Consider the following 6,896-nt stretch of genomic DNA (forward strand, 5'->3'; position numbering starts at 1 on the left):
ACACCCTTGGGGACAATTCCAGCCTCTCCATAAGTCTGCTGAGCAAAAAAAAAAAGTTCTTTTTCCCTTCCCTCTGGCACCGCTGGAAACGCGAGGAGGAATTTCCCACCCCGAGTGGAATTTCCCACCTCGAGCATCCCACGTCGGAGCAAATTCGAGTCAAACCAGGTCCCCCGGCAGCCGGAGGGGCCAGACAAAGCGAGGGCTGGAGAAGGTATCGATCCCTTAAATAGCTGCAGGGGGGGGCTGTGGCTCCGCCGGGATCCGCGGGTGTCCCTCTCGTTCCTGCCATCGACAGCAAGGCGGGATTAAAGCCCCGCAGCAGCGAGATAAATAAAAATCAATTCCTGTTTATTAGCGAAGCATGTTGGGCTCGGCAGGGGAACAAATCCCAGGGCACTGTGGTGGGAAGGGCTGGAGGGGCTTTTCTGGAGGAAGGGCAGGGGAGAACAGGCACAGGGAACAGCAGGAGGCAAAAGGGGGCTCGGGAGGTGGGGGGTCATCCTGGCAAGGGCCAAATCCCACCCCAGGGAGAGCCAGCACAGTGTTCTCCTCCCTCCCCTTTGCTGCACAGAAAAGCATTTTGCCAATGGATCCTTATCTCCTCGACAGGAAAAGGGGGAATGGATTCAAACTGGAAAAAATTAGGTTTGGGTGGGATACTGGGAAAAATCCCTCCTGGGGGTGTGAGGCCCTGGCACAGGTTTGCCCAGAGAAGCTGTGGCTGCCCCTGGATCCCTGGGAGTGTCCAAGGCCAGGTTGGAGCAACCTGGAATAGTGGAAGGTGTGGGGGTGGAATGAGATGATCCTTAATATCCCTTCCAAGCCAACCCATTCCGTGATTCCATGATTCTCCAAGTGTCCTGTCCTCATTCCCCATTTAAATTCCCTGTGCCCTTTCCAAACCCAGATTGAATCAGCTCCACTCAGAGGGGATCGTCCTTCACTAAAACAAAACCTAAAAAATTCGGGAGCGAATCGCAAATGTTTAATTTGCAAGCAGGAATTCAATCAAGGAATTAAGATGCCATGGATTAATTAGGGGCCAGGCTCTGGTTGTTTCCCGTTGAGTGGCAAATCCAAACCTGCCTCTCCATCAGAGCCCTCGTAAATATTCATCCCTAAACAGCAGATCGGTGCCATCACAGAGCCAGGAGAGACTGAAACCCAAAACCACTGGAAAACGTCCAACCCCGTCCCAAATCCATAAAAAAAACCCCGCTGCTGGGAGAGGGGAAGGAACAGCCCGGCTGAGCGTTTGTCTCCGTTTCTGGGGAGGTTCATCCCGGTTCTGTGCCGGGAGGAATACAGGTGTCCCAGCCCTCCGGGAACGTGCTCAGCTGTGCGGCACATCTGGGGCACGCCCGCCTGCCCGCGCAGCCCAGTCCAGCTCTTCGCTGCCGTTTTCCCCACGAGAGGGAGCTTGCCAGCCCGTGGACTTCCCTTCCAGCCAGCCAACGGCGGCGATATTCCCGATAAACTCAGTTTCCCCCCCTGGAAAGGGTTGGAGGATCCCGCCAGGGCTGCTTTGGGGGGGAGGAGGGAGGGAAAAGGGTGAACCCCCTTCGTTCGACCCCTTCCCACCTCTGGGATGGGCAGGGAAGGGCTGGAAGGCACCGGGAGAAGGGAAACTGGAGCCCAGAGGTTTCCTGCAGGGAACAAAGGGGCTGAGAGCTGTGGCCCTGGAGCAGGGAAAAGCCACTTCCAGGAGGGAAGCTGAGCTGTGGCCTGGAGCAGGAAACCACCAATTCCCAGGACATCCAAGGGCTGTGGAGGCTGGAAAGCCTCTGCTGTTGCCTACAGAGTGTCCTGGGCATCCCAGGAGGATGCAGAATCCCCCAGAAGCCTGGGGGGTCCTCAGTCTTGCACCCAAAGTGCACATCCCAGGCATGGGGTGGCCGAGGGCCAGGACACTGATCCAGCTGATCCTGCAGCTCTCTGGAGCCAGCAAACCCTCCCAAAAAGTGCTGGCTCTGCAGTGGTGAATGAGCTCTGCCCTGGCAAAGGGGCAGCTTTGACCTTCCAGAGGACTCCCCAGCACATGCCATGGCACCAGCACAGCCAGCACTGGGTGCTGAGCCACCAGAGCCTGGCAAAGCCACTGCCTGGAGGATTAAGAAGAGCAGGATTTAATTAGAATGCCAAGGAAGAGCTGTCTGGGGCCCTTGCTCTTTCTCTCCCCATCTGCTCGTGCCTTTTGAGGCTGCTGGGAGCCAGCCCAGGTCCTTGTCCCTCAGCCAGTCCCTGTTCCCAGTGTTCCAACCTGTTTTCAAAGCAAAGACTGTGTGGAATCTTTTTAAAATTCTCACCAGGGCTTCAAGAACCTGCTCCCCCATTGATCCCTGCAGCTACAAAGGCTCTGGGAACAGGAAGGTGTGGAGTCCAGCACCATCTCTGGTTTTCAGGGCATGGGAAAGACACAAGGGAAAAGTGAAAGTGGAATCAAGACAGACCCTTTGGGTTTGCAGGAACTGCTGAGGCTCCTGCAAGGGCTCTGCTTCCTTCCCACCTCCTTTGAAAGCCATGAGAAAAAGAGAAAAGGAAGAAGCAGTTTGATTTCTGTGGCCTGGAGTCATTAAATTCCACCTTTCACTGTCCCAGGTTGCTCCAACCTGGCCTTGAACATTTCCAGGGATCCAGGGGCAGCCACAGCTTCTCTGGGCAACCTGTGCCAGGGCCTCCCCACCCTCTCAGGGACCACCCTCAGACCCCACTGTCTCCTCCTTGGTTGTCACCCACCAGCATCATCCTCACATCCCACCCCAGGTGACATTTCCCTGGCACAGGGGCCACCGAATGTGCCCGGGGCAAAGCTGGCACATGAATAATTCAGGAATGACATCAAAGTTTCCTTGAGCTGATGCATTGATTAGACCAAATTGCCTCCCTCACCCTCGAGGAGGTAAAGATGAGCTAATCACCGTTTGTTCTCTCTCAGATAGATGATTAACCACAAATTAGAATATTAAACAGAGGACTTTGGGTACGTAAATTAACGGCTGAGGACTGAGTTAATTATTGGAGGAGCCATAAAACTGCTTATTTTTAATTCTTGCATTATTGTTTGATTTTTTTTTTCCTCTTTGGAGAGAGAGTTCTTTTTAAAATGCCTTCTTCTGCTGTTGTGGCTGTAGGAGCTGGGTCAGCAGGGACACACAGGGTAAATGACACCAGTTTGAAGGCACAGCCTCACTTTGCCCTCCCTAACTCACTTTTCCAACCACCAGACGCAATTTCAGAACCACAGGATATTTTGGGGTCGGAAGGGACCTTGAAGATCATCCCCTTCCACGGGCAGGGACACCTTCCACTCTCCCAGGTTGCTCCAAGCCCTGTCCATCCTGGCCTGGGGCACTTCCAGGGATGGGGCAGCTCCTCTGGGAAGTCTCCCTGAGCCAGATGCTGTGCAAGGAGCTCCTGTTCCTCTCTGACTGATCCCAATTAGCGGTTGCCAACAGTGACAGTGGTGGCACCAGGCCACGGGCACAGAGAGTCCGTCCCCTCCTCCCCGGGGTCCTGCCACGGTGCTCCCACACCGGCAAAGGGGGAAGGAGCTGCTGACAAAAGGCTGATTTAATTACTAGAATTGTTCTGATTACAGCCTGCAAACACTGTTATCTTGTAATTATTGCCAAGAACATGCCATTAGCACATGATTAAACACAACGTCTTGTGGGCTGCTGCTGATTGTCTGATGCCTTATGAACTTAATTACTTCGTGCTGATCGAGAGCAACTGCAGGGATGGAAGGGGGCAGTGGCTCCAGAGGGGGGAGCTGGGGCACCCTGCAAAGAAGGGGCCCCTCAGCTCCTTTTACTCAGTCAAACCCAGCCAGGGCAGGATCAGCACCTCAGTCCTTCCCTTGCTCTGCCACAGACCAAGATTCCTCCAGACAAAAGGTGCCAGGACACAAAGCTCTTGCTGCCCGTGGAGTGCCACCAACTGCACCGGACCCCCAGAGCTTCCAGGCTTTTCTTTCCTGGGTTTGATGCCTCCTGTCCCGTGTTTTAAACTCAGCCCCCTGGAGCTGCCAACACACACAGGGCACCAGCCCTCCTGCCCAGGGCTCTCTGAAAGTTCAGGAGCCTCCGTTCAGACAGAGACAAACCTGGAGGTTTGTTGGGTTTGTTGCAGATGGGGAGGTGGTTTTGGGGGTGCCTGGGGGGTCACGGGACAGCCCCACGGAGGGGTGGGTGGATTTGGGATGCTGATCCCCCCCTCACATGCAGTCCCAGGACATGCTCTGGGTCCTGGCAGGCAAAGTGAGGGGGTCCCTGCTGTTGGGGGGTGAAGGTCCTGCATTCCAGCTCCCCCATCCCTGGGAGCCCTCCAGGACGAGCCCAGTGGTGCCTCCCAGCCCAGGAGCAGTTTGGGTTCCTCCCAGGAAAAATCAAGGCAGCTGCTGCCTCAGGGACCCTTCAGCACCTCTCCCAGGCTGTCACCCTGCCCTGGTGACAAGGACAGACAAACCAATCCTGACATCTCATTAGCAGGATTAATTTTCAAGCTCGTTCTCCTCCCGGATGAGGAATGGCACTTCCACTTTCCCACCTCTCCCTTGGCCCCCGGACTGCCCGGGCTCCAACTGAGCCAAGAGCAGGAAAAACACCCCCCTCCCCTGCTTTCCCTCCCCTCCTGCCCTGGAAATCAGTGCTCAGTGTCTCTGGCTGCTCACCTGCATCCTCCATGCCCCTCTGTGCTGCTGCTTCCACAGGATCCTTCACCTCCCCGCAGGAATCGCAGCCTCAGCTCCAAGCTTGGACGTTCCAGGCACCAACTCCTGGAAACTTGGAATGAAGATGCTGTGGGTGCTCAGAGCAGGCCGTGCTGGCCATGGCCACAGGTGCTGTGCCCTGTGCCCACAGCCTGGAGGGGAGGAGCAGGGGGTGCTGCCCACTGGGGCAGGTGCCACAGGACAACCCATCACCCCAAACAATTGCTTCCAGGCCCATCTTCATTAACTGGTGGGCTTTTCCTGGAATCATGAAGGCTGGAAAACACCTCCCAGGTCATCAAGTCCCACCCTCCCCACACCTGTCCTCCCATGGAGCCCAAGAATTTTGGCTCATCCCCATGTCCTCGCCCCAGCCTGATGCTACCTGGGATGAGGGGTTGCATGGCATTGGGAAAAAGCCTTGGAAACTTGGTTTGGCTGCTGGTTCCCACCTCACTGCAGTGAGGGGAGTGGGATCTCACCCTCCCACCCCCCAGTCCCACTGGGCACAGTGCCCACATGGCTGTGCCAGGGATGCTGCTGCTGCTGGAGCTGCTGCTTTTTCCCTGATCCCGACGGATTACTGCACCTAACTCCGTGCAGAATCTGCTTTCCTGGAGTCAGGAAGTTGTTTAAAATGGGGAAAAGTGGAGGAGAAAGTGAAAAAGCTGCTGTTGGGGTGGGGTGGGAGGCAGGGGAGTCCAGGAAGGCGCTGCCTGACCCCAGTCACAGTTCCAGCGTCCGAGTGCTGTTTGTGTTTCTCCCAAAGATAATTCCCATTGCAATAACTTTGCTCCCATCAGGAGGCAGCCTGGTGTCAGATCCATTTTTGTAACCCGCCAAAAATGCCTTTTCTCTTTCCCTTTTGTCCTTTTCTTTCCTGTCTTGCAGGGGAAAAAGGAGGAGAAAATCCCCAGCTGATTTGCTGCTTTATAGAGTCGTGTGGAGCACGAGCAAATCAATACAACAACAAACTGTTTCCATGTGATTCCTGAATAAACAAGGTCCCAGGCAATTCAGCCGGGTGCCTGTCATGTTCAGGTACCCTGTGGATCACGGGCTGAAATGAACCCAAAATGTCTCTTTGCAGGATTTAATCACAGCTCGAAATTTCTCCTCTCTCTCCTCGGCACCAGCCGGGCTGGAGGAGGCAGTTTGTGTGCCCAGGGCATGGAATTTTGGGGAAAGGGGATACAGAGGTGAGGACAAGGAGAGTGGTCAAAATAAGAGCACAAAATTTAAGGAAGCCCAACCTAAGGGATGCCTCTCCTTGTTTTTTTCCCTGTTTGCTGGTGTTTTTCCCTGTTTCCCTGGTTGCACCCATTTCTCCATCTCCTTTTGGGCTGGCAATTCGTTCCTGGAGGTCCCTGAACCTCTTGGCAAAGAGCATCTCCAACGACACCAAACCACTCTGTCCTCCCAGCTCTGCTCCCAAGTCCAGCTCTTGCTTATTTCGAGTCAATATTTTTCCCTTTGTAGCTTGAGAAAACACAAACGTTTGGCATTAAATCCCATTTCCTCTTCCTTATTTATTTATTTACAGCCCCGCAGAGCATTAAATCTCCACGTGTCAGCCACCAGGCTCGTATTTCAGCCACACAATGGCCAGAGGTGCTTGGGGGGGATTCAGGAGGGGTTTTTTTTTTTAAGGATTTGGCTCAAGGTGGAGCTGGATTTCCATAAATCCCGGCGCCAACTCGGCGCTCGTGTCTGCGGCGAGTCAACATCGGCACAAACTGTGTCAACAGCACTGGAAGAAAGGAGGGATACAATAGTCCCCATAAAAATCCATCTTTCCACGGAGATGGATTGAAAGGTGCCCTGTTCCTCCTGGGATGAGCTGGCTCCCTATCTCCAGAGAGCAGGCACGGGGGTTTCATGGCACTGTAAATCCGGCTCCGGGGCTTCCTCACCGCCGGATAAAACCCCTCCGTGGCTCTGTGACAGAACAGGCTGATCCAGGATAAATTCCCTGGGCCGGTCCTGTTTGCTCAGGCAGTTCTGAGGGGCTCTGTGTGTGTGGCAGCTTTGTGCTGGCTCAGGTGCCATCCCTCCTCCTGCAGGGCTGGATTTTCTCCTGCTGCTCTGCTGAGCCAGCTCTGGTTTTCCCACCAGGATTGCACATCCCAGGACCAGGGACTGCACAGAGTCACAGGATCATTAAGATTAGAAAAAGCCTCCA

This window comes from Chiroxiphia lanceolata, chromosome 24, assembly GCF_009829145.1.
Source record: "Chiroxiphia lanceolata isolate bChiLan1 chromosome 24, bChiLan1.pri, whole genome shotgun sequence".
In the NCBI taxonomy this organism is placed as follows: domain Eukaryota; kingdom Metazoa; phylum Chordata; class Aves; order Passeriformes; family Pipridae; genus Chiroxiphia; species Chiroxiphia lanceolata.